The following is a 22,026-nucleotide window of genomic DNA, read 5'->3' as shown; positions in this document are numbered from 1 at the left end:
GCAGTTGTGGCTCACAGTCCCAGTTGCTCCGTGGCACCTGGGATCCTCCCAGAACAGGGCTCGAACCCGCGTCCCCTGCATTAGCAGGCAGATTCTCAATCACTGCGTCACCAGGGAAGCCCCTGTCATACCCTTTTGACTTACTCAACCTTATATGATTATTTCTAGGCTCAACTGTAGTCCTGAAAACGGCATTGTTCATTTTGTTCGCGAGGCTACTATTCCATTTGGTACGTATACCATTTCGTGTTTGTCCATTCATCTGTTTATGGAACTTTTTTTTGCTTGTATGTCTTGGCTATTTCAATATTGCTGCAGTGCACATTTGCCTGCCTCTGTCTTTCCGATTCTGGTGGTCTTAGTTAATAGGCTCAAAAGGTGCCCTGTCGCATCATATGGTAGCTCAGTTTTTACCTTGTAAAGCAGCTCCATTCCGTTTTTGTTAGTGCTGTTACCACTTTAGATCCCACCAGAGCTAGGAGGTACAGAGTTCTCTAAAACCCCTTCTGCATTTATAGTTTGTGGACTTTTTGCTGATGGCCATTTGACCTGTGTGAGCTGAAACCTTTTTGGAGGTTGGATAGGCATGTGGCTAATAATTCCTTATCCTGAGCTTTAGGCATCCCCTTTTTCTTCTTTTCCTTTTTTTGTTAAAGAGTGAGTACAACTTCTCTCTTCATATTGACTTCTTGAAAAATTTCTCATGTGTTGGATTTTCTTGCCTATTCCCTATCCCAGGGCCTTTTTTGAGGGCAGGTGTCATTTAGAGCCCTGCAGTCCTTGTGACTCATAAGCAACCATTAGCACTGGGTTTAAAGCTGCTGTTGTGGGAAACAGCCACAAGGCGGCAGCATTATTACGTTCTCAACTCTTGTTACTAGGGCAACAGAGTCTTCCTGGAGGTAGTGTTCCGCGGTTGTAAATTAGAGTGGAATGTGCTGGGAGAAGCCCCGAGAAGTTTATGTCTCCTTACTTATGTTTGTTTTTTAAATTTAATTTCTATTTCTTATCGGAGTAAATTTGATTAGAGTGTTTTGATTGTCTGGCTGTACAGAATCTGCTCAATGATTCATACATATGTCTGTTCATCTTCGGATCCTGTTAGCATGTATGTGATTACAGAATGTATATTTTAAAGGTATTGTGAGTATATAATTTATATAGCTTATATGTTATATGTTTATATACGTTTAACAAACATTACTATATGTATGTTAACGCCATAGTCCTAATTTACCCATCCTCCCACCTTTCATTTTGGCTAACCATTAGTTTATTTGATAAGTCTGTGAGTGTCTTTTTTTGTGGAAATATGTTCATTGGTAGCAATCTTAGGATAACATGTATAAATGATATCATAGGATATTTGTCATACCCTTTTTTTTTAATTAATAGCTACTTTATTTATTTATTTATCTATTTATTTAGCTGTGTTGGGTCTTCGTTTCGTGCGAGGGCTTTCTCTAGTTGCGGCAAGCGGGGGCCACTCTTCATTGCGATGCGCGGGCCTCTCACTATCGTGGCCCCTCCCGTTGCGCGGCACAGTCTCCAGATGCGCAGGCTCAGCAGTTGTGGCTCACGGTCCCAGTTGCTCCGTGGCACGTGGGATCCTCCCAGACCAGGGCTCGAACCCGCGTCCCCTGCATTAGCAGGCAGATTCTCAAGCACTGCGCCACCAGGGAAGCCCCTGTCATACCCTTTTGACTTACTTAACCTTATATGATTATTTCTAGGCTCAACTGTAGTCCTGAAAACGGCATTGTTCATTTTGTTCCCGAGGCTTCTATTCCATTTGGTACGTATACCACTTCGTATTTGTCCATTCATCTGTTTACGGACCTTTTTTTTGCTTCCATGTCTTGGCTATATCAATGTTGTTGCAGTTCACATTTCCCTGCCTCTCTCTTTCCGATTCTGGTGGTCTTAGGTTATAGGCCCAAAAGGTGCCCTGCCGCATCATATGGTAGCTCAATTTTTACCTTTGTAGCAGCTCCATTCAGTTTTCGTTAGTGCTGTTACCACTTTACATCCCACCAGCAGCTAGAAGGTACACATTTTTCTAAAACCCCTTAAGCATTTATAGTTTGTAGTCTTTTTGCTGATGGTCATGACTGGTGTGAGCTGAAACCTTTTTGAATTTGAATTTGCATGTGGCTAATAATTCCTTATACTGAGCTTTAAGCATATCCTTTTTTTTCTTTTCCTTTTTTTGATAAAGAGTGAGTACAACTTCCCTCTTCATATTGACTTCTTGAAAAATTTCTCATGTGTTGAATTTTCTTGCCTATTCCCCACTCCAGGGCATTTCTTGAGGGCAGGTGTCATTTAGAGCCCTGCAGTCCTTGTGACTCTTAAGCAACCATTAGCACTGGGTTTAAAGCTGCTGTTGTGGGAAACAGCCACAAGGCGGCAGCATTATTACGTTCTCAACTCTTGCTACTAGGGCAACAGAGTCTTCCTGGAGGTAGTGTTCCGAGGTTGTAAACTAGAGTGGAATGTGCTGGGACAAGCCCCCAGAACTTTATGTCTCCTTCCTTATGTTTGTTTTTTAAATTTAATTTCTATTTCTTATCGGAGTAAATTTGATTACAGTGTTTTGATTGTCTGGCTGTACAGAATCTGCTCAATGATTCATACATATGTCTGTGCATCTTCGGATCCTGTTGGCATGTATGTGATTACAGAATGTATATTTTAAAGGTATTGTGATTATATAATTTATATAGTTTATATGTTATATGTTTATATACATTTAACAAACATTACTATATGTATGTAAACGCCATAGTCCTAATTTACCCATCCTCCCACCTTTCATTTTGGCTAACCATTAGTTTATTTGATAAGTCTGTGAGTGTCTTTTTTTGTGGAAATATGTTCATTGGTAGCAATCTTAGGATAACATGTGTAAATGATATCATAGGATACTTGTCATACCTTTTTTTTTTAAATTAATAGCTACTTTATTTATTTATTTATTTATTTATTTATCTATTTATTTAGCTGTGTTGGGTCTTCGTTTCGTGCGAGGGCTTTCTCTAGTTGTGGCAAGCGGGAGCCACTCTTCATTGCGGTGCGCAGGCCTCTCACTATCGTGGCCCCTCCCGTTACGGGTCACAGGCTCCAGATGCGCAGGCTCAGCAGTTGTGGCTCACGGTCCCAGTTGCTCCGTGGCACATGGGATCCTCCCAGACCAGGGCTCGAACCCGCGTCCCCTGCATTAGCAGGCAGATTCTCAACCACTGTGCCACCAGGGAAGCCCCTGTCATACCCTATTGACTTACTTAACCTTATATGATTATTTCTAGTCTCAACTGTAGTCCTGAACACGGCATTGTTCATTTTGTTCCCGAGGCTACTATTCCATTCTGTCGATATACCACTTCTTCTTTGTCCATTCATCTGTTTATGGATCTTTTTTTGTTTCCATTTCTTGGCTATTTCAATATTGCTGCAGTGCACATTTGCCTGCCTCTGTCTTTCCGATTCTGGTGGTCTTAAGTTATAGGCCCAAAAGGTGCCCTGCCGCATCATATGGTAGCTCAGTTTTTACCCTGTAAAGCAGCTCGATTCAGTTTGCGTTAGAGCTGTTATCACTTTACATCCCACCAGCAGCTAGAAGGTACACAGTTCTCTAAAACCCCTTCAGCATTTATAGTTTGTAGACTTTTTGCTGATGGTCATGATTGGTGTGAGCTGAAACCTTTTTAATTTGAATTTGCCTGTGGCTAATAATTCCTTATACTGAGCTTTAGGCATGTCCTCTTTTTTCTTTTCCTTTTTTTTAAAGAGTGAGTACAACTTCCCTCCTCTTATTGACTTCTTGAAAATTTTCTCATGTCTTGAATTTTTTTGCCTATTCCCTACCGCAGGGCATTTTTTGAGGGCAGGTGTCATTTAGAGCCCTGCAGTCCTTGTGACTATTAAGCAACAATTGGCACTGGGTATAAAGCTGCTGTTGTGGGAAACAGCCACAAGGTGGCAGCATTATTACGTTCTCAACTCTTGTTACTAGGGCAACAGAGTCTTCCTCTAGGTAGTGTTCCGAGGTTATAAATTAGAGTGGAATGTGCTGGGAGAAGCCCGGAGAAGTTTATGTCTCCTTACATATGTTTGTTTTTTAAATTTAATTTCTATTTCTTATCGGAGTAAATTTGATTAGAGTGTTTTGATTGTCTGGCTGTACAGAATCGGCTCAATGATTCATACATATGTCTGTTCATCTTCAGATCCTGTTAGCATGTATGTGATTACACAATGTATATTTTAAAGGTATTGGTGATTATATAATTCATATAGTTTATCTGTTATATGTTTATATACATTTAACATACATTAGTATATGTATGTAAACGCCATAGTCCTAATTTACCCATCCTCCCACCTTTCATTTTGGCTAACCATTAGTTTATTTGATAAGTCTGTGAGTGTCTGTTTTTGTGGAAATATGTTCATTGGTAGCAATCTTAGGATAACATGTATAAATGATATCATAGGATATTTGTCATACCCTTTTGACTTACTTAACCTTATATGATTATTTCTAGGCTCAACTGTAGTCCTGAAAACGGCATTGTTTATTTTGTTCCCGAAGCTACTATTCCATTTGGTACGTATACCATTTCGTCTTTGTCCATTCATCTGTTTATGGACCTTTTTTTTGCTTGTATGTCTTGGCTATTTCAATATTGCTGCAGTGCACATTTGCCTGTCTCTGTCTTTCCGATTATGGTGGTCTTAGTTAATAGGCTCAAAAGGTGCCCTGTCGCATCATATGGTAGCTCAGTTTTTACCTTGTAAAGCAGCTCCATTCCGTTTTTGTTAGTGCTGTTACCACTTTAGATCCCACCAGAGCTAGGAGGTACAGAGTTCTCTAAAACCCCTTCAGCATTTATAGTTTGTAGACTTTTTGCTGATGGCCATTTGACTGGTGTGAGCTGAAACCTTTTTGGAGGTTGTTTAGGCATGTGGCTAATAATTCCTTATACTGAGCTTTAGGCATCCCCTTTTTCTTCTTTTCCTTTTTTTGTTAAAGAGTGAGTACAACTTCCCTCTTCATATTGACTTCTTGAAAAATTTCTCATGTGTTGAATTTTCTTACCTATTCCCTACCCCAGGGCCTTTTTTGAGGGCAGGTGTCATTTAGAGCCCTGCAGTCCTTGTGACTCTTAAGCAACCATTAGCACTGGGGTTAAAGTTGCTGTTGTGGGAAACAGCCACAAGGCGGCAGCATTATTACGTTCTCAACTCTTGTTACTAGAGCAACAGAGTCTTCCTGGAGGTAGTGTTCCGAGGTTGTAAACTAGAGTGGAATGTGCTGGGAGAAGCCCCCAGAACTTTATGTCTCCTTACTTCTCTTTCTTTTTTAAATTTAATTTCTATTTCTTATCGGAGTAAATTTGATTAGAGTGTTTTGATTGTCTGGCTGTACAGAATCTGCTCAATGATTCATACATATGTCTGTTCATCTTCGGATCCTGTTAGCATGTATGTGATTACACAATATATATTTTAAAGGTATTGTTGATTATATAATTCATATAGTTTATCTGTTATATGTTTACATACATTTAACATACATTAGTATATGTATGTAAACGCCATAGTCCTAATTTACCCATCCTCCCACCTTTCATTTTGGCTAACCATTAGTTTATTTGATAAGTCTGTGAGTGTCTTTTTTTGTGGAAATATGTTCATTGGTAGCAATCTTAGGATAACATGTATAAATGATATCATAGGATATTTGTCATACCCTTTTTTTTTAATTAATAGCAACTTTATTTATTTATTTATTTATTTATTTATTTATCTATTTATTTAGCTGTGTTGGGTCTTCGTTTCGTGCGAGGGCTTTCTCTAGTTGCGGCAAGCGGGGGCCACTCTTCATTGCGGTGCGCGGGCCTCTCACTATCGTGGCCCCTCCCGTTGCGGGGCACAGGCTCCAGATGCGCAGGCTCAGCAGTTGTGGCTCACAGTCCCAGTTGCTCCGTGGCACCTGGGATCCTCCCAGAACAGGGCTCGAACCCGCGTCCCCTGCATTAGCAGGCAGATTCTCAATCACTGCGTCACCAGGGAAGCCCCTGTCATACCCTTTTGACTTACTCAACCTTATATGATTATTTCTAGGCTCAACTGTAGTCCTGAAAACGGCATTGTTCATTTTGTTCGCGAGGCTACTATTCCATTTGGTACGTATACCATTTCGTCTTTGTCCATTCATCTGTTTATGGAACTTTTTTTTGCTTGTATGTCTTGGCTATTTCAATATTGCTGCAGTGCACATTTGCCTGCCTCTGTCTTTCCGATTCTGGTGGTCTTAGTTAATAGGCTCAAAAGGTGCCCTGTCGCATCATATGGTAGCTCAGTTTTTACCTTGTAAAGCAGCTCCATTCCGTTTTTGTTAGTGCTGTTACCACTTTAGATCCCACCAGACCTAGGAGGTACAGAGTTCTCTAAAACCCCTTCTGCATTTATAGTTTGTGGACTTTTGCTGATGGCCATTTGACCTGTGTGAGCTGAAACCTTTTTGGAGGTTGGATAGGCATGTGGCTAATAATTCCTTATCCTGAGCTTTAGGCATCCCCTTTTTCTTCTTTTCCTTTTTTTGTTAAAGAGTGAGTACAACTTCTCTCTTCATATTGACTTCTTGAAAAATTTCTCATGTGTTGGATTTTCTTGCCTATTCCCTACCCCAGGGCCTTTTTTGAGGGCAGGTGTCATTTAGAGCCCTGCAGTCCTTGTGACTCATAAGCAACCATTAGCACTGGGTTTAAAGCTGCTGTTGTGGGAAACAGCCACAAGGCGGCAGCATTATTACGTTCTCAACTCTTGTTACTAGGGCAACAGAGTCTTCCTGGAGGTAGTGTTCCGCGGTTGTAAATTAGAGTGGAATGTGCTGGGAGAAGCCCCGAGAAGTTTATGTCTCCTTACTTATGTTTGTTTTTTAAATTTAATTTCTATTTCTTATCGGAGTAAATTTGATTAGAGTGTTTTGATTGTCTGGCTGTACAGAATCTGCTCAATGATTCATACATATGTCTGTTCATCTTCGGATCCTGTTAGCATGTATGTGATTACAGAATGTATATTTTAAAGGTATTGTGAGTATATAATTTATATAGCTTATATGTTATATGTTTATATACGTTTAACAAACATTACTATATGTATGTTAACGCCATAGTCCTAATTTACCCATCCTCCCACCTTTCATTTTGGCTAACCATTAGTTTATTTGATAAGTCTGTGAGTGTCTTTTTTTGTGGAAATATGTTCATTGGTAGCAATCTTAGGATAACATGTATAAATGATATCATAGGATATTTGTTATACCCTTTTTTTTTAATTAATAGCTACTTTATTTATTTATTTATCTATTTATTTAGCTGTGTTGGGTCTTCGTTTCGTGCGAGGGCTTTCTCTAGTTGCGGCAAGCGGGGGCCACTCTTCATTGCGATGCGCGGGCCTCTCCCTATCGTGGCCCCTCCCGTTGCGCGGCACAGTCTCCAGATGCGCAGGCTCAGCAGTTGTGGCTCACGGTCCCAGTTGCTCCGTGGCACGTGGGATCCTCCCAGACCAGGGCTCGAACCCGCGTCCCCTGCATTAGCAGGCAGATTCTCAACCACTGCGCCACCAGGGAAGCCCCTGTCATACCCTTTTGACTTACTTAACCTTATATGATTATTTCTAGGCTCAACTGTAGTCCTGAAAACGGCATTGTTCATTTTGTTCCCGAGGCTTCTATTCCATTTGGTACGTATACCACTTCGTATTTGTCCATTCATCTGTTTACGGACCTTTTTTTTGCTTCCATGTCTTGGCTATATCAATGTTGTTGCAGTTCACATTTCCCTGCCTCTCTCTTTCCGATTCTGGTGGTCTTAGGTTATAGGCCCAAAAGGTGCCCTGCCGCATCATATGGTAGCTCAATTTTTACCTTTGTAGCAGCTCCATTCAGTTTTCGTTAGTACTGTTACCACTTTACATCCCACCAGCAGCTAGAAGGTACACATTTTTCTAAAACCCCTTAAGCATTTATAGTTTGTAGTCTTTTTGCTGATGGTCATGACTGGTGTGAGCTGAAACCTTTTTGAATTTGAATTTGCATGTGGCTAATAATTCCTTATACTGAGCTTTAAGCATATCCTTTTTTTTCTTTTCCTTTTTTTGATAAAGAGTGAGTACAACTTCCCTCTTCATATTGACTTCTTGAAAAATTTCTCATGTGTTGAATTTTCTTGCCTATTCCCCACTCCAGGGCATTTCTTGAGGGCAGGTGTCATTTAGAGCCCTGCAGTCCTTGTGACTCTTAAGCAACCATTAGCAGTGAGTTTAAAGCTGCTGTTGTGGGAAACAGCCACAAGGCAGCAGCATTATTACCTTCTCAATTCTTGTTACTAGGGCAACAGTGTTTTCCTGGAGGTAGTGTTCCGAGGTTGTAAACTAGAGTGGAATGTGCTGGGAGAAGCCCCAAGAAGTTTATGTCTCCTTACTTCTGTTTGTTTTTTAAATTTAATTTCTATTTCTTATCGGAGTAAATTTGATTAGAGTGTTTTGATTGTCTGGCTGTACAGAATCTGCGCAATGATTCATACATATGTCTTGTTCATCTTCGGATCCTGTTAGCATGTATGGAATTACAGAATGTATATTTTAAAGGTATTGTGATTATATAATTTATATAGTTTATATGGTATTTGTTTATATACATTTAACAAACATTACTATATGTATGTTAACGCCATAGTCCTAATTTACCCATCCTCCCACCTTTCATTTTGGCTAACCATTAGTTTATTTGATAAGTCTGTGAGTGTCTTTTTTTGTGGAAATATGTTCATTGGTAGCAATCTTAGGATAACATGTATAAATGATATCATAGGATATTTGTCATACCCTTTTGACTTACTTAACCTTATATGATGATTTCTAGGCTCAACTGTAGTCCTGAACACGGCATTGTTTAATTTTTTTCCGAAGCTACTATTCCATTCTGTCCATATAACACTTCTTCTTTGTCCATTCATCTGGTTATGGATCTTTTTTTGCTTCCATTTCTTCGCTATTTCAATATTGCTGCAGTGCACATTTGCCTGCCTCTGTCTTTCCGATTCTGGTGGTCTTAGGTTATAGGCCGAAAAGGTGCCCTGCCGCATCATATGGTAGCTCAGTTTTTACCTTGTAAAGCAGCTCGATTCAGTTTGCGTTAGTGCTGTTACCACTTTACATCCCACCAGCAGCTAGAAGGTACACAGTTCTCTAAAACCCCTTCAGCATTTATAGTTTGTAAACTTTTTGCTGGTGGTCATGACTGGTGTGAGCTGAAACCTTTTTGAATTTGAATTTGCCTGTGGCTTATAATTCCTTATACTGAGCTTTAGGCATGTCCTTTTTTTTCTTTTCCTTTTTTTTAAAGAGTGAGTACAACTTCCCTCCTCCTATTGACTTCTTGAAAATTTTCTCATGTCTTGAATTTTCTTGCCTATTCCCTACCGCAGGGCATTTTTTGAGGGCAGGTGTCATTTAGAGCCCTGCAGTCCTTGTGACTATTAAGCAACAATTGGCACTGGGTATAAAGCTGCTGTTGTGGGAAACAGCCACAAGGTGGCAGCATTATTACGTTCTCAACTCTTGTTACTAGGGCAACAGAGTCTTCCTCTAGGTAGTGTTCCGAGGTTATAAATTAGAGTGGAATGTGCTGGGAGAAGCCCGGAGAAGTTTATGTCTCCTTACATATGTTTGTTTTTTAAATTTAATTTCTATTTCTTATCGGAGTAAATTTGATTAGAGTGTTTTGATTGTCTGGCTGTACAGAATCGGCTCAATGATTCATACATATGTCTGTTCATCTTCAGATCCTGTTAGCATGTATGTGATTACACAATGTATATTTTAAAGGTATTGGTGATTATATAATTCATATAGTTTATCTGTTATATGTTTATATACATTTAACATACATTAGTATATGTATGTAAACGCCATAGTCCTAATTTACCCATCCTCCCACCTTTCATTTTGGCTATCCATTAGTTTATTTGATAAGTCTGTGAGTGTCTGTTTTTGTGGAAATATGTTCATTGGTAGCAATCTTAGGATAACATGTATAAATGATATCATAGGATATTTGTCATACCCTTTTGACTTACTTAACCTTATATGATTATTTCTAGGCTCAACTGTAGTCCTGAAAACGGCATTGTTTATTTTGTTCCCGAAGCTACTATTCCATTTGGTACGTATACCATTTCGTCTTTGTCCATTCATCTGTTTATGGACCTTTTTTTTGCTTGTATGTCTTGGCTATTTCAATATTGCTGCAGTGCACATTTGCCTGTCTCTGTCTTTCCGATTATGGTGGTCTTAGTTAATAGGCTCAAAAGGTGCCCTGTCGCATCATATGGTAGCTCAGTTTTTACCTTGTAAAGCAGCTCCATTCCGTTTTTGTTAGTGCTGTTACCACTTTAGATCCCACCAGAGCTAGGAGGTACAGAGTTCTCTAAAACCCCTTCAGCATTTATAGTTTGTAGACTTTTTGCTGATGGCCATTTGACTGGTGTGAGCTGAAACCTTTTTGGAGGTTGTTTAGGCATGTGGCTAATAATTCCTTATACTGAGCTTTAGGCATCCCCTTTTTCTTCTTTTCCTTTTTTTGTTAAAGAGTGAGTACAACTTCCCTCTTCATATTGACTTCTTGAAAAATTTCTCATGTGTTGAATTTTCTTACCTATTCCCTACCCCAGGGCCTTTTTTGAGGGCAGGTGTCATTTAGAGCCCTGCAGTCCTTGTGACTCTTAAGCAACCATTAGCACTGGGGTTAAAGCTGCTGTTGTGGGAAACAGCCACAAGGCGGCAGCATTATTACGTTCTCAACTCTTGTTACTAGAGCAACAGAGTCTTCCTGGAGGTAGTGTTCCGAGGTTGTAAACTAGAGTGGAATGTGCTGGGAGAAGCCCCCAGAACTTTATGTCTCCTTACTTCTGTTTCTTTTTTAAATTTAATTTCTATTTCTTATCGGAGTAAATTTGATTAGAGTGTTTTGATTGTCTGGCTGTACAGAATCTGCTCAATGATTCATACATATGTCTGTTCATCTTCGGATCCCGTTAGCATGTATGTGATTACAGAATGTATATTTTAAAGATATTGTGATTATATAATTTATATAGCTTATATGTTATATGTTTATATACGTTTAACAAACATTACTATATGTATGTTAACGCCATAGTCCTAATTTACCCATCCTCCCACCTTTCATTTTGGCTAACCATTAGTTTATTTGATAAGTCTGTGAGTGTCTTTTTTTGTGGAAATATGTTCATTGGTAGCAATCTTAGGATAACATGTATAAATGATATCATAGGATATTTGTCATACCCTTTTTTTTAATTAATAGCAACTTTATTTATTTATTTATTTATTTATTTATTTATCTATTTATTTAGCTGTGTTGGGTCTTCGTTTCGTGCGAGGGCTTTCTCTAGTTGCGGCAAGCGGGGGCCACTCTTCATTGCGGTGCGCGGGCCTCTCACTATCGTGACCCCTCCCGTTGCGGGGCACAGGCTCCAGATGCGCAGGCTCAGCAGTTGTGGCTCACAGTCCCAGTTGCTCCGTGGCACCTGGGATCCTCCCAGAACAGGGCTCGAACCCGCGTCCCCTGCATTAGCAGGCAGATTCTCAATCACTGCGTCACCAGGGAAGCCCCTGTCATACCCTTTTGACTTACTCAACCTTATATGATTATTTCTAGGCTCAACTGTAGTCCTGAAAACGGCATTGTTCATTTTGTTCGCGAGGCTACTATTCCATTTGGTACGTATACCATTTCGTGTTTGTCCATTCATCTGTTTATGGAACTTTTTTTTGCTTGTATGTCTTGGCTATTTCAATATTGCTGCAGTGCACATTTGCCTGCCTCTGTCTTTCCGATTCTGGTGGTCTTAGTTAATAGGCTCAAAAGGTGCCCTGTCGCATCATATGGTAGCTCAGTTTTTACCTTGTAAAGCAGCTCCATTCCGTTTTTGTTAGTGCTGTTACCACTTTAGATCCCACCAGAGCTAGGAGGTACAGAGTTCTCTAAAACCCCTTCTGCATTTATAGTTTGTGGACTTTTTGCTGATGGCCATTTGACCTGTGTGAGCTGAAACCTTTTTGGAGGTTGGATAGGCATGTGGCTAATAATTCCTTATCCTGAGCTTTAGGCATCCCCTTTTTCTTCTTTTCCTTTTTTTGTTAAAGAGTGAGTACAACTTCTCTCTTCATATTGACTTCTTGAAAAATTTCTCATGTGTTGGATTTTCTTGCCTATTCCCTACCCCAGGGCCTTTTTTGAGGGCAGGTGTCATTTAGAGCCCTGCAGTCCTTGTGACTCATAAGCAACCATTAGCACTGGGTTTAAAGCTGCTGTTGTGGGAAACAGCCACAAGGCGGCAGCATTATTACGTTCTCAACTCTTGTTACTAGGGCAACAGAGTCTTCCTGGAGGTAGTGTTCCGCGGTTGTAAATTAGAGTGGAATGTGCTGGGAGAAGCCCCGAGAAGTTTATGTCTCCTTACTTATGTTTGTTTTTTAAATTTAATTTCTATTTCTTATCGGAGTAAATTTGATTAGAGTGTTTTGATTGTCTGGCTGTACAGAATCTGCTCAATGATTCATACATATGTCTGTTCATCTTCGGATCCTGTTAGCATGTATGTGATTACAGAATGTATATTTTAAAGGTATTGTGAGTATATAATTTTTATAGCTTATATGTTATATGTTTATATACGTTTAACAAACATTACTATATGTATGTTAACGCCATAGTCCTAATTTACCCATCCTCCCACCTTTCATTTTGGCTAACCATTAGTTTATTTGATAAGTCTGTGAGTGTCTTTTTTTGTGGAAATATGTTCATTGGTAGCAATCTTAGGATAACATGTATAAATGATATCATAGGATATTTGTTATACCCTTTTTTTTTAATTAATAGCTACTTTATTTATTTATTTATCTATTTATTTAGCTGTGTTGGGTCTTCGTTTCGTGCGAGGGCTTTCTCTAGTTGCGGCAAGTGGGGGCCACTCTTCATTGCGATGCGCGGGCCTCTCCCTATCGTGGCCCCTCCCGTTGCGCGGCACAGTCTCCAGATGCGCAGGCTCAGCAGTTGTGGCTCACGGTCCCAGTTGCTCCGTGGCACGTGGGATCCTCCCAGACCAGGGCTCGAACCCGCGTCCCCTGCATTAGCAGGCAGATTCTCAACCACTGCGCCACCAGGGAAGCCCCTGTCATACCCTTTTGACTTACTTAACCTTATATGATTATTTCTAGGCTCAACTGTAGTCCTGAAAACGGCATTGTTCATTTTGTTCCCGAGGCTTCTATTCCATTTGGTACATATACCACTTCGTATTTCTCCATTCATCTGTTTACGGACCTTTTTTTTGCTTCCATGTCTTGGCTATATCAATGTTGTTGCAGTTCACATTTCCCTGCCTCTCTCTTTCCGATTCTGGTGGTCTTAGGTTATAGGCCCAAAAGGTGCCCTGCCGCATCATATGGTAGCTCAATTTTTACCTTTGTAGCAGCTCCATTCAGTTTTCGTTAGTGCTGTTACCACTTTACATCCCACCAGCAGCTAGAAGGTACACATTTTTCTAAAACCCCTTAAGCATTTATAGTTTGTAGTCTTTTTGCTGATGGTCATGACTGGTGTGAGCTGAAACCTTTTTGAATTTGAATTTGCATGTGGCTAATAATTCCTTATACTGAGCTTTAAGCATATCCTTTTTTTTCTTTTCCTTTTTTTGATAAAGAGTGAGTACAACTTCCCTCTTCATATTGACTTCTTGAAAAATTTCTCATGTGTTGAATTTTCTTGCCTATTCCCCACTCCAGGGCATTTCTTGAGGGCAGGTGTCATTTAGAGCCCTGCAGTCCTTGTGACTCTTAAGCAACCATTAGCACTGGGTTTAAAGCTGCTGTTGTGGGAAACAGCCACAAGGCGGCAGCATTATTACGTTCTCAACTCTTGCTACTAGGGCAACAGAGTCTTCCTGGAGGTAGTGTTCCGAGGTTGTAAACTAGAGTGGAATGTGCTGGGACAAGCCCCCAGAACTTTATGTCTCCTTACTTCTGTTTGTTTTTTAAATTTAATTTCTATTTCTTATCGGAGTAAATTTGATTAGAGTGTTTTGATTGTCTGGCTGTACAGAATCTGCGCAATGATTCATACATATGTCTTGTTCATCTTCGGATCCTGTTAGCATGTATGGAATTACAGAATGTATATTTTAAAGGTATTATGATTATATAATTTATATAGTTTATATGGTATTTGTTTATATACATTTAACAAACATTACTATATGTATGTTAACGCCATAGTCCTAATTTACCCATCCTCCCACCTTTCATTTTGGCTAACCATTAGTTTATTTGATAAGTCTGTGAGTGTCTTTTTTTGTGGAAATATGTTCATTGGTAGCAATCTTAGGATAACATGTATAAATGATATCATAGGATATTTGTCATACCCTTTTGACTTACTTAACCTTATATGATGATTTCTAGGCTCAACTGTAGTCCTGAACACGGCATTGTTTAATTTTTTTCCGAAGCTACTATTCCATTCTGTCCATATAACACTTCTTCTTTGTCCATTCATCTGGTTATGGATCTTTTTTTGCTTCCATTTCTTCGCTATTTCAATATTGCTGCAGTGCACATTTGCCTGCCTCTGTCTTTCCGATTCTGGTGGTCTTAGGTTATAGGCCGAAAAGGTGCCCTGCCGCATCATATGGTAGCTCAGTTTTTACCTTGTAAAGCAGCTCGATTCAGTTTGCGTTAGTGCTGTTACCACTTTACATCCCACCAGCAGCTAGAAGGTACACAGTTCTCTAAAACCCCTTCAGCATTTATAGTTTGTAAACTTTTTGCTGGTGGTCATGACTGGTGTGAGCTGAAACCTTTTTGAATTTGAATTTGCCTGTGGCTTATAATTACTTATACTGAGCTTTAGGCATGTCCTTTTTTTTCTTTTCCTTTTTTTTAAAGAGTGAGTACAACTTCCCTCCTCCTATTGACTTCTTGAAAATTTTCTCATGTCTTGAATTTTCTTGCCTATTCCCTACCGCAGGGCATTTTTTGAGGGCAGGTGTCATTTAGAGCCCTGCAGTCCTTGTGACTATTAAGCAACAATTGGCACTGGGTATAAAGCTGCTGTTGTGGGAAACAGCCACAAGGTGGCAGCATTATTACGTTCTCAACTCTTGTTACTAGGGCAACAGAGTCTTCCTCTAGGTAGTGTTCCGAGGTTATAAATTAGAGTGGAATGTGCTGGGAGAAGCCCGGAGAAGTTTATGTCTCCTTACATATGTTTGTTTTTTAAATTTAATTTCTATTTCTTATCGGAGTAAATTTGATTAGAGTGTTTTGATTGTCTGGCTGTACAGAATCGGCTCAATGATTCATACATATGTCTGTTCATCTTCAGATCCTGTTAGCATGTATGTGATTACACAATGTATATTTTAAAGGTATTGGTGATTATATAATTCATATAGTTTATCTGTTATATGTTTATATACATTTAACATACATTAGTATATGTATGTAAACGCCATAGTCCTAATTTACCCATCCTCCCACCTTTCATTTTGGCTAACCATTAGTTTATTTGATAAGTCTGTGAGTGTCTGTTTTTGTGGAAATATGTTCATTGGTAGCAATCTTAGGATAACATGTATAAATGATATCATAGGATATTTGTCATACCCTTTTGACTTACTTAACCTTATATGATTATTTCTAGGCTCAACTGTAGTCCTGAAAACGGCATTGTTTATTTTGTTCCCGAAGCTACTATTCCATTTGGTACGTATACCATTTCGTCTTTGTCCATTCATCTGTTTATGGACCTTTTTTTTGCTTGTATGTCTTGGCTATTTCAATATTGCTGCAGTGCACATTTGCCTGTCTCTGTCTTTCCGATTATGGTGGTCTTAGTTAATAGGCTCAAAAGGTGCCCTGTCGCATCATATGGTAGCTCAGTTTTTACCTTGTAAAGCAGCTCCATTCCGTTTTTGTTAGTGCTGTTACCACTTTAGATCCCACCAGAGCTAGGAGGTACAGAGTTCTCTAAAACCCCTTCAGCATTTATAGTTTGTAGACTTTTTGCTGATGGCCATTTGACTGGTGTGAGCTGAAACCTTTTTGGAGGTTGTTTAGGCATGTGGCTAATAATTCCTTATACTGAGCTTTAGGCATCCCCTTTTTCTTCTTTTCCTTTTTTTGTTAAAGAGTGAGTACAACTTCCCTCTTCATATTGACTTCTTGAAAAATTTCTCATGTGTTGAATTTTCTTACCTATTCCCTACCCCAGGGCCTTTTTTGAGGGCAGGTGTCATTTAGAGCCCTGCAGTCCTTGTGACTCTTAAGCAACCATTAGCACTGGGGTTAAAGCTGCTGTTGTGGGAAACAGCCACAAGGCGGCAGCATTATTACGTTCTCAACTCTTGTTACTAGAGCAACAGAGTCTTCCTGGAGGTAGTGTTCCGAGGTTGTAAACTAGAGTGGAATGTGCTGGGAGAAGCCCCCAGAACTTTATGTCTCCTTACTTCTGTTTCTTTTTTAAATTTAATTTCTATTTCTTATCGGAGTAAATTTGATTAGAGTGTTTTGATTGTCTGGCTGTACAGAATCTGCTCAATGATTCATACATATGTCTGTTCATCTTCGGATCCCGTTAGCATGTATGTGATTACACAATATATATTTTAAAGGTATTGGTGATTATATAATTCATATAGTTTATCTGTTATATGTTTACATACATTTAACATACATTAGTATATGTATGTAAACGCCATAGTCCTAATTTACCCATCCTCCCACCTTTCATTTTGGCTAACCATTAGTTTATTTGATAAGTCTGTGAGTGTCTTTTTTTGTGGAAATATGTTTATTGGTAGCAATCTTAGGATAACATGTATAAATGATATCATAGGATATTTGTCATACCCTTTTTTTTTAATTAATAGCAACTTTATTTATTTATTTATTTATTTATTTATTTATCTATTTATTTAGCTGTGTTGGGTCTTCGTTTCGTGCGAGGGCTTTCTCTAGTTGCGGCAAGCGGGGGCCACTCTTCATTGCGGTGCGCGGGCCTCTCACTATCGTGGCCCCTCCCGTTGCGGGGCACAGGCTCCAGATGCGCAGGCTCAGCAGTTGTGGCTCACAGTCCCAGTTGCTCCGTGGCACCTGGGATCCTCCCAGAACAGGGCTCGAACCCGCGTCCCCTGCATTAGCAGGCAGATTCTCAATCACTGCGTCACCAGGGAAGCCCCTGTCATACCCTTTTGACTTACTCAACCTTATATGATTATTTCTAGGCTCAACTGTAGTCCTGAAAACGGCATTGTTCATTTTGTTCGCGAGGCTACTATTCCATTTGGTACGTATACCATTTCGTCTTTGTCCATTCATCTGTTTATGGAACTTTTTTTTGCTTGTATGTCTTGGCTATTTCAATATTGCTGCAGTGCACATTTGCCTGCCTCTGTCTTTCCGATTCTGGTGGTCTTAGTTAATAGGCTCAAAAGGTGCCCTGTCGCATCATATGGTAGCTCAGTTTTTACCTTGTAAAGCAGCTCCATTCCGTTTTTGTTAGTGCTGTTACCACTTTAGATCCCACCAGAGCTAGGAGGTACAGAGTTCTCTAAAACCCCTTCTGCATTTATAGTTTGTGGACTTTTTGCTGATGGCCATTTGACCTGTGTGAGCTGAAACCTTTTTGGAGGTTGGATAGGCATGTGGCTAATAATTCCTTATCCTGAGCTTTAGGCATCCCCTTTTTCTTCTTTTCCTTTTTTTGTTAAAGAGTGAGTACAACTTCTCTCTTCATATTGACTTCTTGAAAAATTTCTCATGTGTTGGATTTTCTTGCCTATTCCCTACCCCAGGGCCTTTTTTGAGGGCAGGTGTCATTTAGAGCCCTGCAGTCCTTGTGACTCATAAGCAACCATTAGCACTGGGTTTAAAGCTGCTGTTGTGGGAAACAGCCACAAGGCGGCAGCATTATTACGTTCTCAACTCTTGTTACTAGGGCAACAGAGTCTTCCTGGAGGTAGTGTTCCGCGGTTGTAAATTAGAGTGGAATGTGCTGGGAGAAGCCCCGAGAAGTTTATGTCTCCTTACTTATGTTTGTTTTTTAAATTTAATTTCTATTTCTTATCGGAGTAAATTTGATTAGAGTGTTTTGATTGTCTGGCTGTACAGAATCTGCTCAATGATTCATACATATGTCTGTTCATCTTCGGATCCTGTTAGCATGTATGTGATTACAGAATGTATATTTTAAAGGTATTGTGAGTATATAATTTATATAGCTTATATGTTATATGTTTATATACGTTTAACAAACATTACTATATGTATGTTAACGCCATAGTCCTAATTTACCCATCCTCCCACCTTTCATTTTGGCTAACCATTAGTTTATTTGATAAGTCTGTGAGTGTCTTTTTTTGTGGAAATATGTTCATTGGTAGCAATCTTAGGATAACATGTATAAATGATATCATAGGATATTTGTCATACCCTTTTTTTTAAATTAATAGCTACTTTATTTATTTATTTATCTATTTATTTAGCTGTGTTGGGTCTTCGTTTCGTGCAAGGGCTTTCTCTAGTTGCGGCAAGCGGGGGCCACTCTTCATTGCGATGCGCGGGCCTCTCAGTATCGTGGCCCCTCCCATTGCGCGGCACAGTCTCCAGATGCGCAGGCTCAGCAGTTGTGGCTCACGGTCCCAGTTGCTCCGTGGCACGTGGGATCCTCCCAGACCAGGGCTCGAACCCGCGTCCCCTGCATTAGCAGGCAGATTCTCAACCACTGCGCCACCAGGGAAGCCCCTGTCATACCCTTTTGACTTACTTAACCTTATATGATTATTTCTAGGCTCAACTGTAGTCCTGAAAACGGCATTGTTCATTTTGTTCCCGAGGCTTCTATTCCATTTGGTACGTATACCACTTCGTATTTGTCCATTCATCTGTTTACGGACCTTTTTTTTGCTTCCATGTCTTGGCTATATCAATGTTGTTGCAGTTCACATTTCCCTGCCTCTCTCTTTCCGATTCTGGTGGTCTTAGGTTATAGGCCCAAAAGGTGCCCTGCCGCATCATATGGTAGCTCAATTTTTACCTGTGTAGCAGCTCCATTCAGTTTTCGTTAGTACTGTTACCACTTTACATCCCACCAGCAGCTAGAAGGTACACATTTTTCTAAAACCCCTTAAGCATTTATAGTTTGTAGTCTTTTTGCTGATGGTCATGACTGGTGTGAGCTGAAACCTTTTTGAATTTGAATTTGCATGTGGCTAATAATTCCTTATACTGAGCTTTAAGCATATCCTTTTTTTTCTTTTCCTTTTTTTGATAAAGAGTGAGTACAACTTCCCTCTTCATTTTGACTTCTTGAAAAATTTCTCATGTGTTGAATTTTCTTGCCTATTCCCCACTCCAGGGCATTTCTTGAGGGCAGGTGTCATTTAGAGCCCTGCAGTCCTTGTGACTCTTAAGCAACCATTAGCACTGGGTTTAAAGCTGCTGTTGTGGGAAACAGCCACAAGGCGGCAGCATTATTACGTTCTCAACTCTTGCTACTAGGGCAACAGAGTCTTCCTGGAGGTAGTGTTCCGAGGTTGTAAACTAGAGTGGAATGTGCTGGGACAAGCCCCCAGAACTTTATGTCTCCTTCCTTATGTTTGTTTTTTAAATTTAATTTCTATTTCTTATCGGAGTAAATTTGATTACAGTGTTTTGATTGTCTGGCTGTACAGAATCTGCTCAATGATTCATACATATGTCTGTGCATCTTCGGATCCTGTTGGCATGTATGTGATTACAGAATGTATATTTTAAAGGTATTGTGATTATATAATTTATATAGTTTATATGTTATATGTTTATATACATTTAACAAACATTACTATATGTATGTAAACGCCATAGTCCTAATTTACCCATCCTCCCACCTTTCATTTTGGCTAACCATTAGTTTATTTGATAAGTCTGTGAGTGTCTTTTTTTGTGGAAATATGTTCATTGGTAGCAATCTTAGGATAACATGTGTAAATGATATCATAGGATATTTGTCATACCTTTTTTTTTTAAATTAATAGCTACTTTATTTATTTATTTATTTATTCATTTATCTATTTATTTAGCTGTGTTGCGTCTTCGTTTCGTGCAAGGGCTTTCTCTAGTTGTGGCAAGCGGGAGCCACTCTTCATTGCGGTTCGCAGGCCTCTCACTATCGTGGCCCCTCCCGTTACGGGTCACAGGCTCCAGATGCGCAGGCTCAGCAGTTGTGGCTCACGGTCCCAGTTGCTCCGTGGCACGTGGGATCCTCCCAGACCAGGGCTCGAACCCGCGTCCCCTGCATTAGCAGGCAGATTCTCAACCACTGTGCCACCAGGGAAGCCCCTGTCATACCCTATTGACTTACTTAACCTTATATGATTATTTCTAGGCTCAACTGTAGTCCTGAACACGGCATTGTTCATTTTGTTCCCGAGGCTACTATTCCATTCTGTCGATATACCACTTCTTCTTTGTCCATTCATCTGTTTATGGATCTTTTTTTGTTTCCATTTCTTGGCTATTTCAATATTGCTGCAGTGCACATTTGCCTGCCTCTGTCTTTCCGATTCTGGTGGTCTTAAGTTATAGGCCCAAAAGGTGCCCTGCCGCATCATATGGTAGCTCAGTTTTTACCCTGTAAAGCAGCTCGATTCAGTTTGCGTTAGAGCTGTTATCACTTTACATCCCACCAGCAGCTAGAAGGTACACAGTTCTCTAAAACCCCTTCAGCATTTATAGTTTGTAGACTTTTTGCTGATGGTCATGATTGGTGTGAGCTGAAACCTTTTTGAATTTGAATTTGCCTGTGGCTAATAATTCCTTATACTGAGCTTTAGGCATGTCCTCTTTTTTCTTTTCCTTTTTTTTAAAGAGTGAGTACAACTTCCCTCCTCTTATTGACTTCTTGAAAATTTTCTCATGTCTTGAATTTTTTTGCCTATTCCCTACCGCAGGGCATTTTTTGAGGGCAGGTGTCATTTAGAGCCCTGCAGTCCTTGTGACTATTAAGCAACAATTGGCACTGGGTATAAAGCTGCTGTTGTGGGAAACAGCCACAAGGTGGCAGCATTATTACGTTCTCAACTCTTGTTACTAGGGCAACAGAGTCTTCCTCTAGGTAGTGTTCCGAGGTTATAAATTAGAGTGGAATGTGCTGGGAGAAGCCCGGAGAAGTTTATGTCTCCTTACATATGTTTGTTTTTTAAATTTAATTTCTATTTCTTATCGGAGTAAATTTGATTAGAGTGTTTTGATTGTCTGGCTGTACAGAATCGGCTCAATGATTCATACATATGTCTGTTCATCTTCAGATCCTGTTAGCATGTATGTGATTACACAATGTATATTTTAAAGGTATTGGTGATTATATAATTCATATAGTTTATCTGTTATATGTTTATATACATTTAACATACATTAGTATATGTATGTAAACGCCATAGTCCTAATTTACCCATCCTCCCACCTTTCATTTTGGCTAACCATTAGTTTATTTGATAAGTCTGTGAGTGTCTGTTTTTGTGGAAATATGTTCATTGGTAGCAATCTTAGGATAACATGTATAAATGATATCATAGGATATTTGTCATACCCTTTTGACTTACTTAACCTTATATGATTATTTCTAGGCTCAACTGTAGTCCTGAAAACGGCATTGTTTATTTTGTTCCCGAAGCTACTATTCCATTTGGTACGTATACCATTTCGTCTTTGTCCATTCATCTGTTTATGGACCTTTTTTTTGCTTGTATGTCTTGGCTATTTCAATATTGCTGCAGTGCACATTTGCCTGTCTCTGTCTTTCCGATTATGGTGGTCTTAGTTAATAGGCTCAAAAGGTGCCCTGTCGCATCATATGGTAGCTCAGTTTTTACCTTGTAAAGCAGCTCC

Source organism: Balaenoptera acutorostrata, chromosome 1 (assembly GCF_949987535.1).
Source record: "Balaenoptera acutorostrata chromosome 1, mBalAcu1.1, whole genome shotgun sequence".
NCBI lineage: Eukaryota > Metazoa > Chordata > Mammalia > Artiodactyla > Balaenopteridae > Balaenoptera > Balaenoptera acutorostrata.
Note: the sequence above shows the minus strand (reverse complement) of the source record.